Here is a 27,530-nt window from a genome sequence, read left to right on the forward strand (position 1 = left end):
GTAGACTTTTTTTTTAAATACATATTTTACGTTTTTTATTTAAATTTCGGTTACTTTCTGTACGAACTTCTGTCAGACTACTCTTGGTGAGGTACTCTCCCACATAAGAACACGATGTGGTGTCAGCTATGTTTTGGATGTTATCCACACTTATCTGGCATCTCTGCTTCCCAGTAGAAGCCTTTTTGTCCAGTCACAGGTGCCCTTCACAATTCCTCGCATTGTCTAAACTCCTTTTCTCTTTGTGCATGTTCTTTTTTTCCCAACCTTTCTGTCTCCCCTGGCATCAAGTTAACTTTGATCTCTCTTCTTTGAGCTGCTCCCCTGAGGCAAGTTTTCTAGCTGCTTTTTTCCCTGGGATTTTACCCCTAAATTTATCAAGAGTATGTTTTTACTTCTGTTCTTATTTATTTTTTTGTTTTGTTTTTAAAAATTTTTATTCTTCACTTGAATTTGTACTAAGGAAATGAGAATTTAGTCTCCTTTTTTTTTTTTTTTTCCATTCCTTTATCATTCCATCGTTGATTCTTTAGAACAGAATCATACTTACTTTGGTGTCCATTGTGCATAATTTTTTTTCTTTTATTCTACTCAACATCTATTACAATTTCTAGTACAAAGAGTATTGAAGGTTTGGTTGAATTGAATGGAATATACTTTTTTGTTGTAAATCTATTTAGTTTGTCCTAGGATGTCTTAAAAGTCATCTAACAAAACAAAATGTTGAGTTATGTCATGAAAAAAAAAAAAAGATTCCCTTTACTATTCTTAAGAGATGATTGTTTAGGGGTCCCTGGGTGGCTCAATCAGTTAAACATCTGCCTGTGGTTCAGGTCATGATCCCAGGGTCCTGGGATGGAGCCCCCAGGTTGGGCTCCCTGCTCAGTGGAGAGTCTGTTTCTCCTTCTCCCTCAACCCTGCCCCCCCCACAATGCGCTCGCTGTGTCTCTCAAATAAATAAAATCTTTTTTTAAAATGATTGTTTAAAATACTATATTTTATAAATTGGTCACAGATCTTTGATTATTATAATAATTGATTTTGTGTGAGTTTTTCCTCAGTTTTATTTCTTATTGAGAGGTTTGCTCAAGTCTCAAGTTTGAGCAGTTGGGCTCTTTAAGATGGATAGTTACTTCAGTTCCAGTGTTTCCTAGTAAAAAGCGTACATTACTCTGTTGGATGTTGTCCTCCATTGGTACTCTGTGAATTGCAACTCTTATTAGTAGAAGCAGCCTAAACACATTTTGAGATTATAACATGCCTCATAGAAAGAAGGTGGGGAGGCTCTCTAAATTGGTTGTACACAGAAGAGCCTAGAAGGAACATTGGTGGCCAGCATTTGAAGTATTAGTATGTACTACTGAAATTGACCAGTATAATTTACAGTGTTACCTGGTACTGAGAATGTAAGAAAACGAAGAAATACCTTAGTATGTATGATTGAAGATAGTTGGTTAAATTTTTTCTGTGTCAGCTGAGATATTTAAACAACAAAAGACAATGTAGAAGGTAAGTTTCATTGAAGAGAAAGTGGGAATATTAGCTGGAGAATTTTTTTTTTTAAAGATTTTATTGATTTATTTGACAGACAACCAACGAGAGAGGGAACACAGGCAGGGGGAGTGGGAGAGGAAGAAGAGGCTCCCAGCGAAGGAGCCTGATGTGGGGCTGGATCCCAGGACTCCGGGATCACGCCCTGAGCCGAAGGCAGATGCTTAACCCAGGTGCCCCTAGCTGGAGAATTTTAAGCTTCTTCTCAGTGGTCTTAAAAGTGTAGCATGCCACCTCCCATCTTTTGTTTCTTATTTTTAATTTTAAAGTCTAGAATTTAAGCTTTATATCAGAGTGTGGTTCACATATCTGAAATACAGCTGTGTTTTGCTGATGATTTGTTGTGTCCTTGAATAAGTAATATTTCTAGGCCTTAATTTCATCATTGAAAAGAAACATCACCCTCAACTAGAGTTCCTTACGTAAAGAGCAAGACATTGTGGTATCCCTGAAACACCCACTTTGTGAAAATAACAAAAATTGGGACGATGTGCTTTTACTATTTAACTTTATCTCCACAGCCCTCTGTTTACCCAGTCTCTTAAAAACTTGTAACCTGGCTTGGAACACAGACTATAATCACATATTTAATTGAATACACACTGTCTTTCCTTATTCCTTAATCATGTTAAGCATGTTTTGTGGGTTCAAAAAGGTAAGTTACTAAAGGACATAACTTTAATACTGGCAAAGCCTCCTCTTTACCCCCAACCCTTAGAAGCACATAGTGCTACAAATACCTAGTGAAAATTCAATAAAATATTTGGTAAGTACATTTCAGACCAGAGGATTCTTCCATTGAAGGATATTACTGGTACATTAGAATGCAGCTCAATGTTTGAAGTACAATGCCAGTATGTTCTGGAGATGCTGTAGAACAAAGAATTCTGTATTTGTGCTTTGATTTTCTGTAAACTAAGCTTTCCAAATTTCAAAGCTCTTTTAATTCTTCTGAGTACATCATGAAGAAGCCTTCAGTTGGGATGCTGGTACCTTGTATATCTGATTTCTTTAAGGGTAAATGCAGTAATTCCTTTGAACCAGTCAGACAGTTTCAGAAATAGCTCAGGTTACCGAGGTGTCATGTTGGAGCTCAGGCTGGGCTGACCCCAGATAGGTGAAGTGGATGAGCAGGAGGCGCTTGTTCTGACCCACAGTGTAAGCATTAAGAACTATAACTTGTGACCTCACGAATTAGGCTTTTTGTATGTGTGACTTATACGTTATTATAAGTATTACTAATGGGGCTGAATCTACCACCCAGTAGACTGCTCCTTTGGAAATAAATGACAGAAATTTAAGGCCTTATTATTACTCCTACTCTAATTATGCTCTTAATATACATAGTCAAAATGGTCCATTCATTATATTCTGTGTTTTGCTTTCTAAACTCTGAATAGGAACAATAATAAAGGTAGTAACAGTGACCTACTCTTTATACAAGTCATTTTGAGGATTAAACGAGATAACGTAAACTGTGGAACGAATGAGTACATGAATCAGTCATTTAAAGCCTGTTCAGTAAATTTTGTCCTAGGTTCTCATGGCACTTTATATGCTGTTTATTATATTATAAATGAAACTGATCCACTTTTCAAAATTAAATGATTGTAATTCAAAGTATTGTTTATCATTTTATTTTTCCTCTTTCAGATCATTTGCTATCGTTTATAAACATTGAAGTTATTTTATATAAAACATGCATTAAAAGCAGATGATAGAACTTCCATGAAATTCACCCCTTTACAGCAGGCATTTTCATAGGTTTGATTTTGGTCTCAGGAGCATGTGTAGTTAGAGGCCTTTGGACTATAAAGGTTCACTACAAATGTGGTAGTCTATTTTTGCTATTTTACATATAAAAGAGTTCTAAGTAGTGTCAAACCAACTGTCTGGAGTAGTAAGATGAGATAACTATGGGGAGTAAAAGGAGGTAGCGGAGGTGAAAAGCAACCCAGGCAGAGATGGATCCAGCAGTCACCCTGAGTGTGGATGAGAAAAGAAGGAAGCTCCTTATAAGCTACCAGTACCTCCAGAAGTTTCTTCTCATTTGGATCTTCTCATTTGGCATCATTCAGCACATCTAGAAATCTATTTATGCACTTGCTTTTTACTTTGCTTTTCTTCCCTACCATTCATCACAAGGGTTCCAAAAGGAGGGGGGGGTGAGTTTTTACTATTTTTTCCTTCTCAAACACATTTATCACTTCTGTAGCTTGAGGTGAAAACAGTGATCTGGATGAGAATGTTTGACATGGGGTGAAAAATAATAGAAAACAATAAGTGGGAGGTTGAGGGTAAAATAAATTGTTCTCCGTATTTTTAGTTTACTGGCATAGTCTGGCACTAAAAGTTACTAATTATACAAATGTGGCCATTTGTTCTTTTGTCCTTCGCCCTCTGTTTAATGAATAATACTAAAATGTTTTCTTGGAGGGAATTTAATTCCATTTTACTGGTTCACTTTTTAAAGCTTTCATTAATACTGCTTTTTTGAAGAATGTGTTCATAAATCATCCCAAACATTTAAAAAACCTGTTGTGTATTTTACTGATTACAAAAGGATTGAATATATTTATTAAAAATTGGAAAATACAGAAAACCATATAGAATTTTAAGGCAGTTTAATTGTATTTGAACACATAGATATATCCTTTATTTGAATTCGAGAGTGTATATAAAGCTTTTCTGATACTTCACGTTTTCCTGTACAAACATCCTTCCATAATACCTGATGATTAATTAGTGAAATCTTTAAAATTTAGAAAAATAGAGTTATTTCTAGAGATACTGGAGGAAACTTCAGCATATCACAGTAAAATTTATGAAAAAGTGAAATTGGGACTCTAATGCAAATATAAAACGAGCAAATGCCAGACATCTTAATCAGCTCATTAATTAGTGAAGGAACAGGTAAGATGTTAAAACCAATTCAAAGAGCATTTGAGTAGTTGGGTTTTTATAGAAAATTAACAAGTATTTCTGTAACTACAACTTAGTACTTTTTTGACCAAATAATGCACATTAATTGAAAGAGTAAAGTTTATTCTTAAATAATAACAATTATTAATAGGATGTGCGTGTCTTTTGGGCACTGTATAACTTTTCAAATCTTGAAATCAGGTGGGGCACCACTACTGATCTTACTTTATGTTGCAGTCACCACTGAAAACTCAGTTTTATTAAGATTTGATTTTAATGTGGGGAATGCAGTACAGTTCAATGTTGAAACTGCAGACTACCTTGAGCTAGTAGTTTGCATAGTCTCTGAGACAGATGTTGATTTGTCCCCCCCCCCTTACCCCACCAATTTAAAAATACCTCAGCACACCCTTGTGAATTTGCTGCAGGTTTCCAGAGTGCTTTGGTACATACACAGTTGGGACACCAAAGCACTAGGTAATCCTTGGGTGGTCATTTCCCCTATGTGACATTGAAAGGACAAGCTGTTTTCCTTTGGCCTTATGTCAAAGTTTTAAATAAAAATTCTTAAATACCTTGGGGAGCTTCTAATTAGAATTGTCAAATTTTTTTCCTTCAACTGCCTGCTGGATGGTGGTGATATCATTGATTGTCCTGGTAGACTCCCTACTTTGTGTTTATCCAAACCCTGCCAAGAGTGTAGACTGTTCTGGTAAGCCGGTTAATCATGCCACTATGATGCAGTAGGGCTATATAGTATAACAGATTCTCGAACTTTTTGGTCTCAAAACACCTATAAACATTGAGCACCCAAGAGAACTTTTGTTTATATGGGTTATACTTATCAATATTTATTCTAAAGAATTAAAACTGAGAAAAGTTAAAATATTTATGACTTAAAAAAACAAGAATAGGTTCATTATATGTTAACATAAATAAGCCTTTTTTAACTAAAATAACAATTTTCTAGAAGGAAAAAATATTTAGTCAGAAGAGTGGCACTGTTTTTGTGATCTCTTTTAATGTCTAGCTTAAGGGGAAACAGCTGCATTCTCGTGTCTGCTTCTGCGTGTAGTCTGTTGTGACATCACACATCATGTAGCCTCTGGAAAACTCCATATTGTATTTGGAGAAAATCAGAGTGAAAAAGATAATGTCTTCATTCTGTTCTGAAAACAGTTTTGACTTGCTTCCTGCTTGGAGTGGAGCTTCGTTGTAGATGTGGTTTGTCCATATTTTAAACTTCTTAAGCAAAGGCAGGTAAACTTTTTCTTTGAAGGGCCAGGTAGTATTTCCAGCTTTGCAGGGTGTATGGTCTCTATCAAAACTAGTCAATTCTGACATTGTACTGTGAAAGCAGCCATATACAATATATAAGGAAATGAGCATAGATTGTTCCAGTAGAATTTTAGTACAAAAAATAGGTGGCAGAATGGATTTGCCTTTGGGCTTAACATTGTTGACCTCTGCCCTTAAGAGGAAAATTGCTGTCCAGATAGGTTAAGTGATTAGTTGAGAGCTACAGAGCTAAAAAGTGGAGGATTCAAAAATGGGCGTTTCTAGTTTTAGAACTGCTATTTCTCTCAGTTCTTCATTCTGTCTTCAATAATAAGGTTAATGGTTACACATTTAATGCTAAGTGATTATTGATTAAAAATAAATATTTAAGATAAAAATTCATTTAACTACAAAGTTGTATAGGGGCTAGCTAGCATTTAGAATCTCCCTAGCTACCCCAGAAATGATTGGGTGAGTATGAGTCTTTAGTATCATAACTCATATGCACAGCAGAGCGTTTTTATTCTTGTGTTTATTCACTGCAGTGTACATATCTGAATATGTTTTCAGCAGATGAAGTGTCTAATGAATTATTTTATCCTATTTAGCTCATTATTTGGAATGGTAAATACATGTATATAATGTAAAATTTAAACAGCACAAAAAGATGTAGGTAACAAAGTAAGGCTCTTCCCCACTCACACTGCCCCAGTCAGCCAATTTCTCTCCCACTGTTAAATCCTATCAGCAGTTTCTTTTTATCTTTCCAGGGATTAGTTTATGCAGATATGCACAAGTGCATACGGATATATTTCCCTTTTCTGTATAGGTAGTATGTCAAATAGTACACATATTCTACCCATTGGTCCATTGCTTTATTTTACTAGATTTAATTATTTTAACAGATCATGATGGTATGTTGAAGATCAGCCCATGTATACGCATATAGGACTATTAACTAAAAGCAAAAACATGCTTTATATTCTCTCCTAGTATTCAGTTAGATTTACTAATTTCAGAATTTATTTTCTTTGTTAGCTATACTCTGTGAGTAGCTTTCTATCAGTAGTTTTAAAAAAAAAAGGAAAAAAAAATCTTGCCTTGACATTTGGTGGACATGAGTAAAATAACTTGACAGAGTCCTGGCAATGAATGTAGTATTATCAGGGAGGTGAGATGTGAACCCTTAAAGCAGTGAGAGAGGAGTCCCTGTGTGTGGTTGCAGTCTTGGGCTGTGAAGGAGGCATGACAGAGAGCTGGGAAGTTTCGGTGAGGGTTCTAGGGAAGAGGAAAGCTTCATGAAACTAGATGGGCTTTGACAGATCTGAAGTTGCGATTTCTTGGTAGAATCCCAGAGAGGAAAAGGCAATGACAGACCTAGCACAATCATGTCTCAAGGAAAAAGATCTGGCTGAGTAGAGAGCGGGAGTGTGCTTAGCAGCAATGGAGGATGGGAAGAGAGAACTTCTAATAGGAGGACCCCTGGCGTGACACAGAGTTCCACTGACATTCTCTTAGGTCCACTTCTCTTTGCCACAGCCCCAAGACGTATAAGAGATGATGCATTGGTTTGTAGGATCCGTATGTGACTGAAGTCGTGTTGTGCTAAGAATCATCTGCAGACTGTCTAGGTGTTCACTTGAGGTGGAGAGCTGCCACGAGTAAAGGTAGCTCATAGGTATACTGCCTTTTGCCACAATGATAGATGGAGGTTTTTGTTCTGAACGAATGTGGCACACAGTGTGCTCTTTGGGAATCCAAAGCATGTGGCGTCAGTACTGCAAGTTTAGAACTGTGGTTAAGTTCTAAAATGATGAGGCTTAGACTAAGTGTGATTGTTCATGAGGATAGAGATGGAAAATTGTTCTGGTAACAATTGAAAAATTAAAATACTTGCTGTTAGAAGTAAAGACTTGCAAAATTCCAGAGTCACATCTAAATGTTGTCTTGACAGTTCAAGATTTTTTAAGGGCTTAAAAAGAGAAAAACTAACTCAGAAAATCAAGCTGTCTGATGAATCACTAAATTCTCCTGAAACCAATATTATACTGTATGTTACCTAACTAGAATTTAAATTAAAACTTAAAAACAAACAAACAAAAAAATCAAGCTTTCTTTTCAGGGCTCAGTTCAAAATTACCACTAAATTATGGCAGTTCATGTATAACTTTTTTCCCTATTGATTCCCTTGATTCCTTGCTTCTACAGATTTTGTTAACATAGCCTAGGACTGTTTTTGGTTAGTGCCTTATGTATTGTCCTATTTTGTCTCCTGCCAAGCATTTTAGCATTTGCAGTCTGGGGGCTCCTATAGCTTATGTTAATTTTTTTGAAACTAGGGTATCTGTCACATTATTGCAATTGAGATGCACCTAAACCCCATTATAACATTAACCTGAAAATCTTGGTTGTGCTCACTGTTGCCACTATAGCCTTTCTTTATGGGTTTAATCAGTTGGCATCTTCTTGAAACTTGGAGGGGGCGGGGGCAAGCCCGTGGTACAGATTTGCATCTGTACTGAAAGTCAAATTGAAGTGGTAGAATAAAATGCAACCAAGTTAGAGATACTCAGTAGCACAATATCAAGCTGGAAGGAAAGGGAGCTTATGCATATAAGTTAGGACTAACATTTGCTGAGATACTGTGCCAAATGCTTTACATAATTTACTTCCAATCTTCACTACATACCCGGAGTTTTGTGTTGTTTTCTTTGGTTTTACAGGTGAAAAAATGGAGACCTGGAGAATCCTGGTAACAGAGAGTTAGAAAGGGCTAGAACTAAGAGCACATCTTCCAGTAGCAGGGCAGGACCTTAAGTACACACACTGCTTCTTACTCTATACGGTAGCCCTGTAAGATTAGAGGAAGGAGCATAGATAGTCCTAATTTTAATTAAAGGAATTGAGATAGAGAGAGGTAAGTAACTTGTCCAACATCACACTGCCACCAAGTGCAGAACTAGATAAATAGGCTCCCAAGACTCTTGCCCTTAATCTTAGCAAACAAATAGTAAGTCCTTTGTCTTCCCCAAATGAAAAGGTTAGAGAAAGATGAAATGTAGAGGCTTGATGTTAAGTGTGAAATAATAATAATAATAATTATTATTATTACTATTATTTAAGAGGGATATTTCACTGTTTTAGCTCCTGGGCTAGGAAGTCTGACTACAGCAGTGGGAAACTGTGGAGGCCAGACATGAAGAGAAGAGTGCAGAGGCACAGTGTTGGAGGCTTTGAAGGAGGCTCCTAATTATGCTTTTCTTTTATGAAACTTGCTTGCACAATAAAGCCCCAAGTAGGGTATTTAAATGCATATTTAGAAGGAAGAAAGAGATTTCCATCCTTGCACATTCTCTCAATTAATAGGCGGTGGTCAGGCACTTGCCTTAAGGGGCTGAGCTGGATGCTGATCTGTCAAGGGCTCCCTTGGGGTAGTCATGGGGTCTGCATCTTCCGCTAGAGCTGTCAGACTGGAAATCTTCAGTGTAATCAGGTATCTCAAGTCAATTTGAATCTCTGGGTTGGAGGAGCAGAGACCAGGGGTACAAAGCCATGTGGGGTTTCCATCTGCTTCTTGAAGGTTTGCCTGAATATTCAGGGACTGTTGGGTGCTTGATAGTAAGTCAAAAGCCACAATTTATTTGTGGCATTTAGCCACACTTAGGATTATGGAGGGAAAAAAATGTTATTTTTCCCTCTTTTATTCATTTTACTCTTTAGGGTTTTTATAGAAAAAGCATTCTTTTAATGCTCAAAAAGTGGGCATATCATAAATGCTTAGGAAGACTGCAAGTTTTAATATTTAACAATATATTTTATTCAAGGGATGTGAAATAGAAGAAAACTACAACAGAGGGATACATTTTAATAATTATGAGAAAGCTGGTTTGATAGCTACATGACCCTATTATTGGTCACATAAAGCTGGGACGAAAAATGCAATAACCTTATTTTTCTCTGATATAGGATGACTGTTAGGCTACACAGAATAATAATTTCATGCATTCAGATCCATCATCAGGGAGAAAAGTAATTGAATTAGTATTTAGAGACGGAAAGTATGACCCATCAATCTTAATCAAGAAACAGAAGACAATATCCTGACCCCAGCAGAGTTGTAACTTATGGGATTGAGGATAGCTTTTTTGTTTTTTGTTTAATTAGTGACATATATTTGAAAGCATTCTAACAAAAGAGGTCAAGGTCTGAATATATGTGTGTGTATGTGTGTGTGTGTATTTATATGAATATATGTATATATGTATATAAGATATATGTATTTATATATTTACCTTTCTTAGTAATTGATTTTGGGTTTTCATCAAGTTTATCTTTTACCTGTTCTTTTTCTTCAGCAGGTCAGACATTTTTAGAACTCTGATAGATATTTTTTTTTTGGCTGTTAATTATTTTCATTATAGGGAAATTAATTTGCACTCTCTTTACTTTTGTTCAGTTCCTGCTGTTCTTTCAGTGTTTGATGGATACACTGAGTGGCTGAATGAGAGAAGAGTGACCTAAGAGCAGTTAATATAAAATTGAGCCCAACGGGATGGTGATGCAGTGAGCCATCTCATTCTTGTTTTCATGAGAAGGTTCCAGTGTTGGAACTCACATTCACTTCCCAAGGTCATATGGCTAAACCAAGCCAGGCTAGAAGTCTTTCCTCTCCTTTTCTAGTTCATCTTACTTTCTGCTACGTATATTGTCTTCCGTGTTTTAAGTGCTTGTAAGCTTTTTAAAAATTGGCGTTTTAAAAAAAATTATAAAAACATGCCCATGAAAAAATTAAGCAGATTCAAAGGCAACAAAAATCCCCTCTTCACTTGTTTTGTTCCTTCTTGTTCCACTCACAGGAGGTATTCACCATGAATGGTTTCTTATGTATTCTTTCAGAAATTTTATTCAGGAGATTCTAATATATATGCATTAGTAATTTTTCTTTAATCTACCATAAAATTAAGGAAAATTAAATACTTTCCGTTTTAATCCAATTTCTTAGTTTTCAAGTAAGAACTTTCGAACTACTGAGTGCTACTTTTTAACAGAGGAATCTGGTTTGTTATGTTACTGGAGTTGGAAGGTCCTGTTAGGTTAGATAGTCAGTCCCTTCCTTACCTAGCTTTTAGAATGAGAGGTTAGGTGATTTTTATAGAGCTCCCCAGTATTTAATTCCCTTAGGTGGTTTCAGGGTTTAGGTTTCTTTTCTTGCCACTAATCCATACTGCCTTTCAGTTCATGTTATAGACTTAAAAGCGAACTCTGTGTATCAGAAATAGGCATGTTTCATGTGTGTACTAAAGGAGCCTCTTAACAAAATCTAATCTAACAAAATGAACTAATACGCAGCAAGCGCATAGCAGATACTTAAATATTTGGATTGAGATAATTTAAACTAATTCCTTACCACAGTTTGTGGTGGAAAGAAAATGAAGGGCTGGAAACCAGATCGTTTTTACGGACCTTTCCACAGTAAATGTCTATGATTGTAATTTCATTCTGTCCCCAGAGAATCGAGCTGTTTTCTTTTAGAGTCATAAGCAGTTTCATTTGGTGGCTGGGCCTGACTACATTTACCAGCAGGCCCTGGGTCAGTTGGTGTCCTGTGGTGTTTGGTACATTCTACTGCCAGGTTTTCTATTAATCCTGTTCCTCCTGTTGCTTGTTGCAGTGGGAGGGAAATTTTACAAATGTGGAAAGTTCCAAAATGGAACCAGGATTGGTTAGATAATAGCCAGTGTATAAAAATCTAATCTATACATTTCAGAAGAGATCACAACTGTGTTCTGCATACTTCAGTGAGCTAATTTATAAGCCGGTGCCTTTCATATCAGAGAGGGTCTAGTTGAAAACGGGAGTATGAAGTTTGGGGTAGAAAGCTGGCTGAAATTTAAGTGGTGGTGCTGGTGTGGTGTGAGGGGGATAGAGCATGGCTCAAGTAAACTAATGTTTACTAGCCAAGACTCTGGCAGGAATCTATCTGCTCAGCACCTTGACATACAATACAATGTAGTGTCCTGTTTAGCCATGGGTACATAGACATTTGTGAAATTTATGGGAACTGTAAGATTTTATAAAATTCACTTGAAGTATTCTTACTTTGTTTCAACACTATTCATGAAATATGATGAAAATATTCCCTGTGTTTAAGTAATGTGCTAAAAACCAGGCATAAAGGATCATTAACAAGAGTATCTGCAGAATAACAAGTCTGGTTATTCTTCGAACAGCAGATCAGCAACTTGCTTAGAAGTCCATTTGAGCATATAATAAAAACCAGGGCTAGCTTGATTAACATTAAATCAAATAAGTTGTAGAAGCCAAAAGCTTTGCAAGTGACATTGTAAGGAGCCATTCCCAAAACTGATGTGAATACTGAATTACCACAGTATTGGAGTACTTTTACTAATCTGATTTATTTGAGCTCACTGATTAGATTAACAGATTCAAAATGACCAAAAAGATAGTTTATAAGATAATTTTAAACATTAAATATTAATTGTTACTAGTTTAGGAAATTGGAAGTGTAGAAAATATCCTATAAATTAGAGTCAAATAAAATCATATCAAATAAGTCTTTAGGTTTTATGGTAGAAGACCCCAAAAGATTCCATGAGACTGTATGGGTGTGGGAGGAGGGAAGAAGGGCAGTTTATATGACTACTTTTTATCATTATTTTCTTTGCCTTCTATTGGCTGATACAGGGCTTGAATTTTGAGGTTGGCTATTGATGTAAATACACTGAAAGCATAAATGCCTTTCAAATGGGCATTCATCTGAACAGTATCGCTTTTGCCTGGAAGTTCATTTTCAGACCACAACTGTACTTGGAAAAACAAAAGTTACTTTTCTATTCCAGTTTGTAAGCATGTCTGGAACCAAGCTGAAACATGTTGTACTTGAGTGATACCAGTTGAGTGATTGGGTGTTAAATGTCCTGTGGAAGAGAATGAATTTTAGTTCCTACATTTGTCATTAACTAGAATCCGTTTTTAAACTTATGCCTCTCATTTTATTAAAATTTGTTTAAATTGTTTTTTTTTATATTTCAGTTGAATTCATTCTGTCATGTCTGTTGACTGAACTTAGTTTACATTAAGCATAAAAAGTGGAGAAAGCATTCATTATTTAAAACAATTCTAAGTGGAGTTAATATTACCTTTTTAAAGAACATTTCTTTTTTGAAGCACCTTGGCATTAATTACTTTGGTTCATGAAATTTCATCTGTTTTCATCATTGCAGGAAAGATGCTGTCCTCATCTCAAAATTAAATGTCTCAAACTGTATTGAAAAGCAGAGGTGATACTGAGTTACTGGTGATACTTGTATTCTCTCTAAACCCCTGTGTTTTTCAGTTTTACTACAATGAACATGCATTACATTATCCATCAGAAAAATAATACTTTTTAAAAAAAGTAAACATAAAATAATACTTAATTTTCTCCTGAATCTTTATATTAAAGCAAACTTGAGGGGTGCTTCGCTGGCTCAGTTGGTGGAACATGACGCTCTTGACCTCAGGTTCCTGAGTACACGTACTATTTTGGGTGTGGAGATTGCTCATTTAAATAAGTAAACTTTAAAAAGTACACTTGAGTACTTTCTCTTAAAAATTAAAACCTCTGTTTTGTAATTGAAATTGAGTGCTAAATGTTGATAAGATGGAAATATTAATTGCTACCTATTTGTAAGATTCATTTAACAATGTTAAGAGAAAATCTAGGCTCTCAGTGCTGGGAGAGTGATTTAAAATAGTTCATTAGTGATTTCTTTTTAAACTCCTAAAGCAGTAGTATTAATTTGTATCTTTAGAGATTTCTCCACTACAGTAAAGTTTTACGTAGAAGTACTTAAGTGTTTTGTATGTCATCTTAATTAACATTGTGGCCCCCAGCCATCTTTGGACCTCTGAAGTGCTCCATGCTCCTGTGCTAGGCTGGGCATTATTGTGGTTTATCACGTCCTGATGATTATGCCCCAGTACCAGGCAAGTGCTTTAGGGGTTTGGAGAGGCACTTTAGTGTGGTGCTTAAGAGCATGGACTTGAGGTGGTCAGACTGCCGCCTGGTTTCCAATCCTGGCTTTGCCACTTACTGTGTGACCTTGGGCAAGTAAAAGTTACTTAACCTCTTTGTTTCGGTTTATCTGTGAAAGAGATATAATCATTGTCTCTACTTCATAGGATTACTATGAGAATTAACTGAATTGATATTTACGAAGTGCTTGGAGGAGTACCTGACATATGTTAGGTTTGTTTATTCGTCACATGAACTTCTCATTTATTCCTCATAATAATCTTTAGAGAGAGAGAACAGCATTCACATTTTACAGATGTTAAAAGTGTAAAGCTCAAGGAGATTATGTAATTTGCTTAAGGTCACACACCTAGTTATGTGGATCTGGGATTTAAATTCTGAGCTGTCAGACTCCAAAATGTGTGTTGAGATTATGGGGTTCCTATCTTATAATAGCCCTTGCACTTGGACATATTCCTTGACTGTTATTTTATCTAATCTAGCCCTTAATGCATCATGTCAAGTGTGAGTGAGGTTTTATGCTTTACAAAACTTGATATATAGTCAAGTATGTGTAGAAAAACAATCAGACATGATGGTAATGGGTAAAAAAGATGTATGTGGGATTGCCTTACTTGTTTCTAAAATATTAGAAAGTAAAAGTTGTCTAAAATTTATGATACTTACGTGCCCCCTCTCCAAAACACAACAACAACAACAACAAAAAAAACCCCAAACAAACCCAGTTTAGATACATAGTTTAGAGTAGAGTCAGCTGTATGTGAATGTAACACATACCTGTTTGGGTGAAAGAACATCACCGGGGAAGGAAACACTATAATAATTATGCTGGGAAAAGTGTATATTAATATGGGAAAAACCTGAAACTGGTAATTTAAAATATATGCACTAAAGTCAAATATGGAATGAAACATTCTCATTAAAAACACATACACGAGAATATTTATCGTGGCTATGTTTTAAAAAGCTTTACAAAAACTTATTGAAGCCATAATTATCTGTATTTTGGTGGTTTCATTCAATTTTTTCAAAATGTATTTGAAAACCAGCAATACTACAAAAAGAGCAACAGACTGATGGTGATAAATATATAAGTATGATATCCAGAAAATACTAAAACACATTAATTACACCCTTCTATGGCTGATCAGGAAAACAGCCAATATGAAGCAGACTCCATTTCAGTCAGTCTTCACAAGAAACTTTACAGAAAAAAGTATTTTGTTCACCCATCCTATTGAAAAAATGCAGAGGGAAACAAAGGGGAAGTACAAATCCACATCTATTAATGAAGCAAAATAAAGGACAGAACCACGGATTGGTGATATGTACAGGTAGCCTGTGCATTTATCCAGTGCTGCTGTGTAAGTGTCTGAAAGTCTGACCTGTCTGAACAGTGATATCGTGCCACACAATGAAAACTATAAATTCCATGTTCTTCTTTGACCTGGTATCATACCATTTTTGTCAAATGGTATTATGAAAAAAACTTACTCTTCAAAGGTGTTTCTAGTTGTATTTTTTATAATTAGCCAATAACTGGAACCCTTCCTAATTTTTAATAGCTAAGCAAAAATGATGTTCAAATATAAATTTATATTTTCATTGTTCAGATTCCTTAAATAATATCTAAAATATGCTTCTGAGTGATATAAAATACCAAACATATGTGAAGCTTGCATTAATATAAAACAATTTATTAATACTGATAACGGTTCTACACAAATCTTCTTTCTGGATACTACTTTCTTTACCTGTAAAATGAAGGTATGAGGCAAAATGATCCTTGACACTGATGATTCTATGGTCTGTGGACCAAAGATCACAAGAGGTGACGGATTCTTGTAATTGCTTGTAGAGCTGTGGTCTTGCTCCTCACTCCCTGTCCTCCTCTGGCAGATAATTGGTGGTTGAACATAGTGTCCATCTTTGTGTAGGGCCGCAGTAAGTCAGTGGAGGATGGGCAGATGGATGAATTAATGCCTGGTCCTATGATAGTTTTTATTTACTTCCTAAAAATTTTTTCCAGTTTTATTGAGATATATTTGACATATAACTAGTTTTTCTTTTGTAAAGCTAGTTAAATAAGGAACAAATGATATTCTTGCAGTTTTTTTTCCCGAGTAAACTTCTTGTTTTTATTATGAAACTATATAAATGAACTGATATCTTAACATTTATTGAGCACTTACAGTGTACTACTTTTCTAAGTGATTTTCATAGATTATTTAATCCTGATAACAGTCCTACTAGGTAATAATTATCCTCAGTGTATGGATGTAAAACCTGAGGTGCAGAGAGGTTAAGTAACTTACGTAGAGTTAGACCACCAGCAGGTTAGAAGGGGGCTGGCAGTATGGCCGCAGGGCCTGCCCTCATACCTACTGCTCTGTCACAGTTTCTCATACCTCACTGCCCTGGAGTTGGTGGGGCAGGGCCAGGGAGTGATGGGCATGTGTTAAGACTGGATTGCCTGGGCAAGAATATGGGTCAGGTAGGGCTTTGCCACTAGCCCAGGCAGTTCATGTGCTGGTTGGTGGTGGGGAACCCAAGCCAATTGAAAAACCTCCCCTGGACATGAAGGACATGAAGAATGAAGGCACCTAGGCTGAGCAGCATCTCTGAGGGGCAAAGACAAAAGCTGGGATTGTTCTCAATGAGGGATGAGTTATGCAAACAAGTCTTGGTTCCAAGTATCACATTTAATAGAGCTGTTCAGGATTCTATCACCAAGTTCCATGCTTATAACTATTTAGCTTAGGGACATTGTAGGAGAGGATATCTAAGTCAAATGAAATAGAACCTCTTTATTCCTGGGACCTTCAGTTTTTCTCAGTCGCTTTTGGGAGGCAGCACCTTTATCATTCCTGAGGACTAGGTCATGACATTTGTGCTGCATTCTCTTGCCTGCCTTCATTCTTGTGTCCAGGGCATTCCCCAGGTTATGATCAGAGCTCTTAGGTTGTGAACCTCAAATTGAGGCCCTGCCCCTTTTACCCCCATTAGCTTTTTAATATCTTGGAAACTTACGCTCTTTTAATGTGGGCCATCATGAATGTATAAAAGGTAATGCCAGTGCTAGCATATGATTTTGCACAATAATAGGTATTTTTTCGGGTTAGACTCTTCACAGTTCCAGGGAGAGACTGAAAGTCCTTAAAACATAAATGAAGAGTTCAAATCCAAAACAGTGACAGTCTGAAAAGCATAGAGGAAAGTCAATTCAAGGTAGTAGACAGTATTCAGATTTCTTATTCTGAGAATAGCTATTGCCAATCCTAAGGCAATAAACAGAGGCAGCAGGGGTCAGGAAACAAATTTATAGGCCGGTGGTTCTGCTGTCCTGTTTACCACAAACATTGTCACTATCTTGCCATCTACATTTGGTTTTATGCCAAGTTAGAATTCTTCAGTTGTTCACTTTGAAAATCCTAAACAACATATCGGGAATGTTCATATTTGAAAAATGTTAGTGAAAATTTAAGTGTCTGAACAGTGGTAATCTACAGAATACAGTCTTACAGAACAGATTATCAATAAATTCTTATTTAAATTAGTATCTGTTTTAAAAGCACTTATTAAGAAAACTGTGTCCTGGGGTGCCTGGGTGGCTCAGTCGTTAAACGTCTGCCTTCGGCTCAGGGCGTGATCCTCGAGTTCTGGGATCGAGCCCCACATCAGGCTCCTCCACTGGGAGCCTGCTTCTTCCTCTCCCATTCCCCCTGCTGTGTTCCCTCTCTCGCTGGCTGTCTCTCTCTCTAATAAATAAATAAAATCTTAAAAAAAAAAAAAAAAACCTGTGTCCTCTTAAAATAAGGCTTGCTGTTTTTGGAGATTCTTTGGCTTTGTGTTGTCGACAGTAGGCTCTGCAGTCCTATTAGTATTGTCAGCTGTCAGAAGCATCTGAGGCCCAGAGAAACTCCCCAGTGTTAGATTAACAAAGCATGCCACCACCCTGAACCTGATGTCAAATAAAGAGGGCAGTGTGCAGTTTTTAGTGCAATTCCTTTACTTGATCTTCACTCAGATTTATAGGCAAAATGGATTTTTATCTGAGGATTCATCCCATTTGTCAGTGATTGTGACATCTAAAAGTAGCCTTGGTGAATAAGACTGGTTTTTTAAGTCATATACTTTCAAGTATCTTCTTCCCATCTAACACCTCAGTTAATCTAAAGTGATTTAACAGATGAAATGAATACCCATGAATGATCCCTTTGTTGCCATTTATTGAGTCTTGCTGTGTTGTGAGCATTTGCTAAAAGCTGTATGTACATTTACTTAAGCCCCCATTTTAATCCTGTGATGTAATAACTGCTATATTCATTTTATAGATGAGAATGCTGATGGGTCCATGGTGAGTGTCAGAGAGTCATGTTACAGATCCAGAGCTGGTCTGCTCTAAAGTTTGTGCCTTTTATCCCTAAAGTTACATTATTCTAATCAAGAACTTTGGGGAGGGTTATTTTATGAGAAATATTTATTGTCTTTCTCCTTGTTGAGTTCCTCACAATCATATTGGTGCGATGTGTAATAAATGTAATAGAGGAGACGAAGCATTTACTTCATGCAATAAGCATTTATTCAGATCTAATATCCTCATCTACTTGTTTCCTTCTTTTATGCTCTATTGAGATGGGGAATCTCCAGACTGGTATGCAAAAGACAATCTGTCAAAGTGCAGGAAAAGTGTTACTTTGTATCTTTCCACCTCTTCTTATTAAAAATAACTTGGTGTATGTTTTAGAACATATAAATAAAATACATTAGTATTAGTCAAGTACTAACTTTATTGGCTCTAAGATGTATTTTACCCCCATTTTAACATCTTAGGTTGCAATATATCTTACATAAGAATTGTAATTAGTGTTTTTTTTCTTGCTTTTTTTCCTTGTTTTTTTTTCTTGTATCTGTAAGTGATTTCTTAGATTCAATGAAATAAAGAGGTATGTGTAGAAAATTAGAATAATAAACAAGTAGATATATATTGGGGATGTGTGTTCATTTATTTTTTAACTAATCAGAATGGTCTTTTCAAATTTTATCTCCCTTGCTTAGAATCGTGTGTGTTACCAGGTGTGCTTTTGCTGATACAAGTGCTATTTAGTGTCTTTCCCCAAGGCATACAATTGTGGACCATATTAGACCTGTTGAGGCAGGTACGTCCCATCTGATGATCAGTAAAGGTGTCATAGGGAGCTGTGTTTTGCCCTAGTACTGATTGAGTGTTGTGCAGATTTCATTTGGCCTTGAAACCATCCGTTGAACTCATTCTCTATAACATTTTGTCCCTGTTTATCTTCTAAATTCTCCTGAATGAGTAATATTAAGCCAGTAAGCATTCAAACACTGATTGAAGCCGATCTTCACTCTGTAATGTTTTCCCATCTTAACAATGTTTCCTCATCTCTTGGTGATTATTGTTGATTGTTTCCAGTATTGCAAGGTTTACTTTGTCCTCCACAATTATTCCCACAGACATTCTTTTTCTCATCACTTTCAGTTGTTAAAATGATCTCTGCTTCTATTTATGTTGATCCTACATTTCCTTTTTTTTTTTTTTTTTTTAAAGATTTTATTTGAGAGAGAGACAGCCAGCGAGAGAGGGAACACAAGCAGGGGGAGTGGGAGAGGAAGAAGCAGGCTCCCAGTGGAGGAGCCTGACATGGGGCTCGATCCCAGAACTCTGGGATCACGCCCTGAGCCGAAGGCAGATGCTTAACGACTGAGCCACCCAGGTGCCCCAAGATCCTACATTTCTTATTTGCACTACTTTTGTGTTTGTAAACGTGATAAAGTCAGTCGTCTTATTAAAACTCTTCACTGCTAAGCATGGAACTGGCCGACTGTGGGGGCTGGAAGAGCAGGTACTGGAGTGGCTGCGTGTGACCACCAGTGCCATCTGTTGGTAGCTGGTAGATGATTCTTTTGCTCGAAAGGTTTTTTCATGACCAAAACTGAAAGCTAAAAGTTCGTAAGTAGGAGTTTTCTGTATTCTGTTACAGGTGAAACTCTTACATGACTTTGTAATGAGATTCTGTATGTAATTAAAAGTAAAGCTGTTATATTGTTTATAACTATGGTGATAAAGGATTCTCATACTTTTTACCAGTATAGCAAAGTATAAAAAAATTCTCACATAGTACTTTAAAATAGCACAATAAAGAGGTTAGAGTAAAATAGTTGGTCTTATAACATCCTTCAAGCAAGGTTAATGATGTGAGTCCAGTTTTATTCTCTGAATCCCGTGAAAATAAATCACTCATTCTTGCTATTTACCTGTACAGGATGTAACACAAATTAGTTTTCTTTGCACAGAGACTAAGTAGTTATCTTAGATGATAGACCGTGTTAAAGAAATATCCTTCTTTATTTCTATGTCTTAGCATTTTCATGGAAAATTGTTAGTGTTCCTGTCAGTAAACAGTATTTACCGTTTTTACTTATTTACAAGGGGCACGTGCTTGTCACTGTAGCTGCCCATGAGTCTTACTTACTCAGAAGAGAATGGGAATATATGTGGGTGACTGAATCTGGCTTGAGGTACCTTTCACGGAATGCCATTATGTTCCTCTCTTCTCTCACCTTTTTCCTACTTGTGCCGTGACACCCAGATTCTGCAGATCGCTGTGCTCACAGAGCTCCTTCTCGCACATGGCCCAGTGCTCTGCTTGAGCAGAAAAACTACCACTGCTGCACGGTTTTCTGTCCTGCAGTTGTCCATTCCTGCAGTAGAGCAGCTGGCTTTGTTTTGCACTGTCCTGTTTCTCCCCAAAAAGTGCCTGTGGCAATTTGTACTCGTTCTTTATTACCCAAGGGTTTTGCAAGCAATAAAATAATGTATCTGACTACTTAATGGCCTAATGTGATTCCGTTTTCAGAGAAGCAGCAAAGTAGAAGACTCCTTTCACTTTTCTTCTTCGCTGACCATGCAATATCAGGCCTGTTGGGACAAGGTTTTTTGATGCGCTGCCAGAATGCAGAAGGAGATTCTACTGTATTTTCTTCAGATACTTATCGAGTGTTTATAAATAAAGCTCAGATCTGGTCAGAAATGATCTTAAATGATTTACATATAAATCTTGCCTTGTAGGGAAATTTAAATAATGTGCTCTTATAAGTTAACATAATTTTAACACTGTATTTTCAGGTCGGATTGTAAAAGATCGATATGACACTAATGGTGAGAGTGAAAATGCTTTTTTATTTTTTTGCTTACTGTTTATTATACTCAGTATAACAGAACATGGGCATGGATTGTTTGTTCCTTTTTTTAAAGAGCCTACTACAATGCCATGTATTGTGCTAGATGCCGGGGAACTAACGGTGGGGCGGACTGATGTGGTCCCTCTCCTCACCCTGAGTACTTGGTGGGACTCATCTAGTGCTGAAGGAGCGAGAGGAGGAAAAGCTCAAAGGAGAGGTGTTGGCTCTTGTGGCAGCTTTGTCCCGTAGAAGGCTTACTTTTTCTCATGTGTGCGTAAGCAGCCTTCCTTGTCTGTCTTTGCCAAAGCAGGCCTCTGGTTGAGACAGTGAGTATGAATGAGACCCGGGAACACCCTTCTCAATCTAAGATTTAATAACTAAACTGTTGCAGAGCCTCTTGCCTCCCAAGCATGCTTTCTTCCCTAGCCAGTCATACTTCAGACATCTGAAGCACCAGATTCCGAAGTTTTTAAGAGCAGAGAAGTTTAAAATAACTTTTTTCCAGAAGAAATAAGTACTAACCACTATTTATACTTTTGTTAGTAATTGCGTATAGTACCACAGGTAATGGCACTAGGTGTGTGTGTGTGTCTCTGTGTGTATAGCATAATTTTAAAGCTGTATATTTAAATTTTTTTTTCATGGTGGTAGTTGAAAAAGGCATTTGCCTGATTAGTCTTAGGCTCTGCTAATGTTAATTTATCAAGGTCAATGAGAGTCTTTTGTAGAAGTATATGAAAATAGACTGATTATACTGTTTGAAGGAAGCAGTGGCTTAGATAATCCAAAACAATGCTTAATTATAATGACTGTTTATTCCTCCCTCGTGTTATACTTGATGCCTACTGCTAATACAAAAAGTCTTTGCTGGGTCTTCTTCAGGGCTGCCCAGAGGCTGACACATTCCTTGCTTTCATGGGTAGGGCTAGGTGTGGACAGAAGACAGAAATGCCCGAGTTGAATAATAGAAACAAGATGCTGACCAAAGGGTCCAGGTGAGTGATGGAGAAAGAATGTTCCACACCAGAGAAAGGTCTTCTGGACTGTTATCATGTGGAGCCTCCAAGGGGGTAATCTTGAACTTACATTGCTTTTCTTTCCTGCTTCCACCTGTGGAAGTGTGTACTATAACTCCAGCATTTGAAGGTTTTTGTTTTTTTTTTTTTTTCCTTCTTCCCCCTGCAGTTTAAGAAAAGACAAAGACTTTGTCCAAGTATTTATTTAAGGTGATAATGTTTGGTATTATGATAGTCATTTATATTTGTGACTTCCGTATCTTAATTTTTAAAATGTTTAATATAAGAATATATAAATCAGATTCATAGTGTAATTTCAAGCCTTATACTTGGTGCCTCATTTATGTTTTTTTGTTGTTGTTGTTGTTGTTTTTGGGTCCTCAATATTTTTTCTTCTGTTACATTATTCTAGTATCTTCCCCCAATATCAGTCAGTTACATTTAATGTTTCATAGTATAAAAATACTTTTATGGGGGCGCCTGGGTGGCACAGCGGTTGAGCATCTGCCTTCGGCTCAGGGCGTGATACCGGTGTTACGGGATCAAGCCCCACGTCAGGCTCCTCCACTATGAACCTGCTTCTTCCTCTCCCACTCCCCCTGCTTGTGTTCCCTCTTTCGCTGGCTGTCTCTATCTCTGTCAAATAAATAAAATCTTTTAAAAAAATACTTTTATGATTTAAAAATCATTCTGCAGGGGCACCTGGGTGGCTCAGTCGTTAAGCATCTGCCTTTGGCTCAGGGCATGATCCCAGGGTCCTGGGATCGAGCCCCATATCGGGCTCCTCCGCTGGGATACTGCTTCTTCCTCTCCTACTCCCCCTGCTTGTGTTCCCCCTCTTGCTGGCTGTCTCTTTCTCTGTCAAATAAAGAAATAAAATCTTTAAAAAAAATAAATAAAAAATAAAAATTCTGCAGAGTATAACTTTGGGGGGACATTGCCTGTGAAATCAAGCTTGTTTAAGCAGACTTGACATACAAATTGTAACCTTTATTCTATTGTATCTATATAATATAAACCTATAAATGGAAACTGTTTCATGTATCTTTCGTACACATAACACCTTATTCATTAGTAACATTTGCATATACTTATACCATATTATGATATTTAATTAATATATTTTCTTACATTTGTAGTCATGAGTCAATCTAATCTATTAGAAGGCATGAAAAATTACTTGTTTGTAGAATGTTAGTGAGGGGGTGAAGGAATATTTGATAATACATAAATAGTAAATATGGGAGTCTGTATACTATTGTATACCCTATTTTGCTGTCATTGTTTTACAGTTGGTTAGATTGTAATAAGGAAAGGCTAATTCACCTTTCCTTGTTGGATGGTGTTATCCTTCTAGCAACATTGAATTAAGAACAGTTTTTAACAAGTTATCTCTGAAAGAAAGGCTTTCCATTTCGTCTTCTGATGACCTTTAAATAAATATTTGGAAGTTAAAAGTAGCTATATAAATGTTTAACAAGATAGTAGATCAGTCTATGGTCTGATTCTTTTCCATCGTGGATAGAGATTACAAAGTGAAAGTTTTTATTGCCAGTTTATACTATAGTGTTAACTTTATTTATTTATCAGAGAGAGAGAGCACAAGCAGGGGGAGAGGCAGAGGGAGAGGGAGGAGTAGGCTCCCCACTGAGCAAGGAGCCTGATGTGGGACTTGAACCCAGGATCTTGGGATCATGACCTGAGTGGAAGGCAGACACTTAACCAACTGAGCCACCCAGGCATCCCTGTTTTTACTTTTAATAATCTTACCAATTGTTTTAATTTTACTACATATACAGACTTTTAAGTATAATAATTATGCAGACTTCTCTCCAGAGCATATATGAGGGAAATAGTATTTTTGATTTTTAGAAGTTTAACGTTGGTTAGGTTGAAAATAAACAACTGAAGATATATTTTGTGTCCTTGCTCACCTCTTAAAGTGAGAGAGCAGATCAGCTGCTGAGGATGTGTGTCTCAAATGGTATGGTGGATCTTCACATCCTAACTTTCAGTCTGATGCATTGCATTTAGAATTTGTTAAATAAGGAAGTAATTGGCACTTTAAAGTTTAAGTGTGTTAACTGTTTTCTTTTCTTGATCAGGAAGAAAATATATTTCATGTTTTTTGATTGGCTATAGTTGAATCCTGTTAGTATTTTAAGGAGTTTAAAACTTTTTCTGTTTTCTGGGGGGCGCCTGGGTAGCGCAGTCGTTAAAGCGTCTGCCTTCGGCTCAGGGCGTGATCCCGGCGTTCCGGGATCGAGTCCCACATCGGGCTCCTCCGCTGGGAGCCTGCTTCTTCCTCTCTCACTCGCCTGCTGTGTTCCCTCTCTCGCTGGCTGTCTCTCTGTCACATAAATAAATAAAATCTTTAAAAAAAAAAAAAACTTTTTCTGTTTTCTATTTTGCTAGAAATAAGTAAGAAAAATAAATGAATTCTTGGTTGTTTGAGTCGTGGACTGAATGATAAAGCTATTTCAGGGTGCACGAGATCCAAAAACATATGAAATAATACATTTTAATGAACCGAATCCTATTTATAAATGTACTAGATATAGATAGCTCAGTGATTTAAAATGAGGCTGTAAAAAGTTTCCTTTTGTAACCATCAGAGCTTTTTTTTTTTTTTTTAAATCAAGTCTCTTTCTTAAATTTAGATATTTTGAATACTAAATATTTGAAAATCAGGGCATATTTTTGACCTCAAAAGTCAACTTTAATCATTGAAGGAAATGATCATACTTTGCCAGATGGACTGAATGGTGTTGAAATTGACATTCCGACCTTCTATCTCCATGTGTAAACGGTTGCAGAGACCATAATAACGACCTTTAGTCTGAGCCTGGGGTAGACCGGGCTTATCCAGCGAGAGAAGAGTAGTTACCAGTATCTCATAAACAGAATGCTACATTCTCATTTATTAGATCATTGCCTATAAAGCTCTCCCTGGAATTAAGTGCTGATGACATGGCATTTTGGCATCAGTCAGTCAGATGGTATGCAACTCTAGATGGCATGTGGATATTGAACCACTCGTAATGCAACTAATTAGCTCTACCCCTGAACAAAATAAGTGATGTATTAGAGCTTTGGAGTTTGGATGCTGGAGATTTGGCATCTCTTCTCAGGTTTACTACTCCTGTGTTGTCATTCTTTAAGAGTGTATGAAGAGTACCCTTCACGTGGAACATGCCTCTGCCATTTCAGGAGGATTATTAAATGTAATCTCTTTGGGACTCTTGTCAACCTCATAGGGCTTTATTTTATAGGCTGTATGTTTGAGCAACGTGGAATAATCTAAGGTAATTCCTTCAGGTGTTAGCCAACTTCATTTTCTGTTAAATGACTCTGCTAGTTCTCTCCAGGGATTCTGCTGCTGGTCACTTTTGTTTCTAGGTTAACTTTGTTCCACAAAGTTGTATATTTAATTTGGGGAGGGAAAAAAGACAATTTTTATTCCTTCACCAGAATTATTTGGCTATTTTGCCATTTATGTCAGTTGTGGAGGAAATATGATAACCAAGTACATATAAGTAAGTGCAGTATATTTGAGATTTTAGTAAATCTGCCAAGTTAGAAAGACAAATTAAAGAGGTCTGTTAAGTTTTAAGGAAAGAAATAAAGATCAGAAACCAAAGCAGAATTTATCTTTTATCTCTAGTAATTCATTTCTCTAGGATCATTAAGTGCAATTTGAATTAGTACCCAAGATATTAATTTTATCCTATAATTATGCAATCATTTAAGATTAGATAAAAAGTAATTTCTTAAAGAATGTTAGGGAGTCTTATCTGATGATGATTCTCATACTCATTTCATTGCTACTTGGAGAATTCAAAGAAAACAAATGTGGGTGAGGTACTGCAGCTATATATAGGCATTATGAGTAGATGCATTTTATTTACAAGTAAAGTACATGCACTTGTGTTTGAAAAATTATCTAGACCACTTTGGTGTTCTGCATCTGGACTGTAGTTCTCTCCTTATGAGAGTCCTCAGCGCTATTCTAGGTATACTTACCTTTTTTCATGCCCTCTGTGGCCCTAGAAAACCACTTTAAAAATTAGGTACTTCTCCCCCAGGTCCAGTTCTTTTTGGACTTGTATCTTATGTTGAGAACACTGCTACCACTGAGTTTTTATGATTCTCATCGTCATTCTGCCATCATAGCCAGTATGTATTCTGTATGTATGTATAAAAATACATTTTCTCCTTTAAACCTAACAGTAGTCCTGGGTCATAATATAGTAGGTCTCATTGTACCGATTATACAAATGAGGATAAAAATTAAGTAGCTTATGCAAGGTTGTACATTAGTTAGTGATATAGCCAGATTTCAAATTTGGGTCTGATTCTAACACCCTTGCTTGTAATTCCTGTGCTTTACCTCTCTTCTGTATTCCTCAGGGTGTTGCGGTCAGGGTCTTATCCTAACAAACTTATCTTCTGGCTGCCAACAGCTCCTAATTGCTCATCAGATCTTGGTTGTAATCCTTTGCTATGGTTCTCTAGCTAATGGAGCTTGTGATTATATCCTAAGTATTTGGTGAAACTTCTTGAAGTTGGCAAATTAGTTCTTTTGGGGTGTCCATGGCATTTTTTAAGGCCTGTTCCAGCTCTAAAATCCGTTAGTTCTGCGACTCTTAACATTGGAAAGCCAAATGGAAACATTGTTAAAATGTAGGTTTTCATAGGAGGGAGTGCTGTTTTTTATTGTTGCTGTGTTTATTTGTTCTTAGAGAGTTGGGGGGTGGGAGCAGAAGGAGAGGGACAAGCCGACTCTATGCTGATTGCTGAGATCAACGTGGGACTTTATCCTACGACCCTGAGATCATGACCTGAGCTGAAATCACAGTTGTATGCCCAACCAACTGAGCCACCCAGGTGCCTTAGGAGGGAATTTTCTTTTTTTTTTTTTAAAGAGCTAACTTTTTATGTGAATATGTTTTCCTTCCTTACTTAGTCTCACTGATAGTAGGGATCATAAATTTATGTTAATATATTCTAAGTAGCACATATTTTAGTTATCCTGTTTGTAGCAGGTCTTCTACAAACAGTCATATTCCTATTGGAATTTTTTGAAGTGTTTTTATTGAAATATACACGTTTGCCCATCAAGACTGTTTAGTTCCATCCACTTTTATGAAGTGAGTACACCCTGTGTCTAGCACTTAGATCAAGAAATGAAATGTTAACCAGTATCCTAGAAGCCCCCTTTGTGTCTTCTCTTAGTCACTGCCTCCTGTTAAAGGAACCAATATCCCAATAACATTACATGTAAACTAGATTAGGTTTTACATGTTTTGAATTTTATTTAGATGGAACAGTTTATGCTGTTTTGTGTCTGGCTTCTTTCTCCCAGTGTTGTATTTATGAGATTCATCAATGTATTCAGTTGCAATTTGTTCATCCTTATTGCTGTATAATCTGTGGTATGAATATACCATAATTGATTGACATTTGTTTGTTTATGGTTTGGAGTTACTATGAATAATCCTGCTAAGAACATTCTTGTC

General features: G+C 36.7%; 1 protein-coding gene and 1 long non-coding RNA gene across 3 annotated transcripts in view; both read left to right on the forward strand.

Moving 5' to 3' along the window:
* The window catches only part of MED13L (mediator complex subunit 13L), a 294,657-nt gene that overhangs the window by 171,662 nt on the left and 95,465 nt on the right, over positions 1-27,530 (forward strand). The gene's annotated exons all lie outside the window — the stretch shown is intronic.
* On the forward strand, positions 15,866-21,499 carry LOC121099996. Its single transcript, XR_005831722.1, has 2 exons — positions 15,866-17,378; positions 19,528-21,499. It is a non-coding gene; the product is annotated as an uncharacterized LOC121099996 (long non-coding RNA).

This window comes from Ursus maritimus, unplaced genomic scaffold (genome assembly GCF_017311325.1).
Source record: "Ursus maritimus isolate PB19 unplaced genomic scaffold, ASM1731132v1 scaffold_33, whole genome shotgun sequence".
Classification (NCBI taxonomy): Eukaryota; Metazoa; Chordata; class Mammalia; order Carnivora; family Ursidae; genus Ursus; species Ursus maritimus.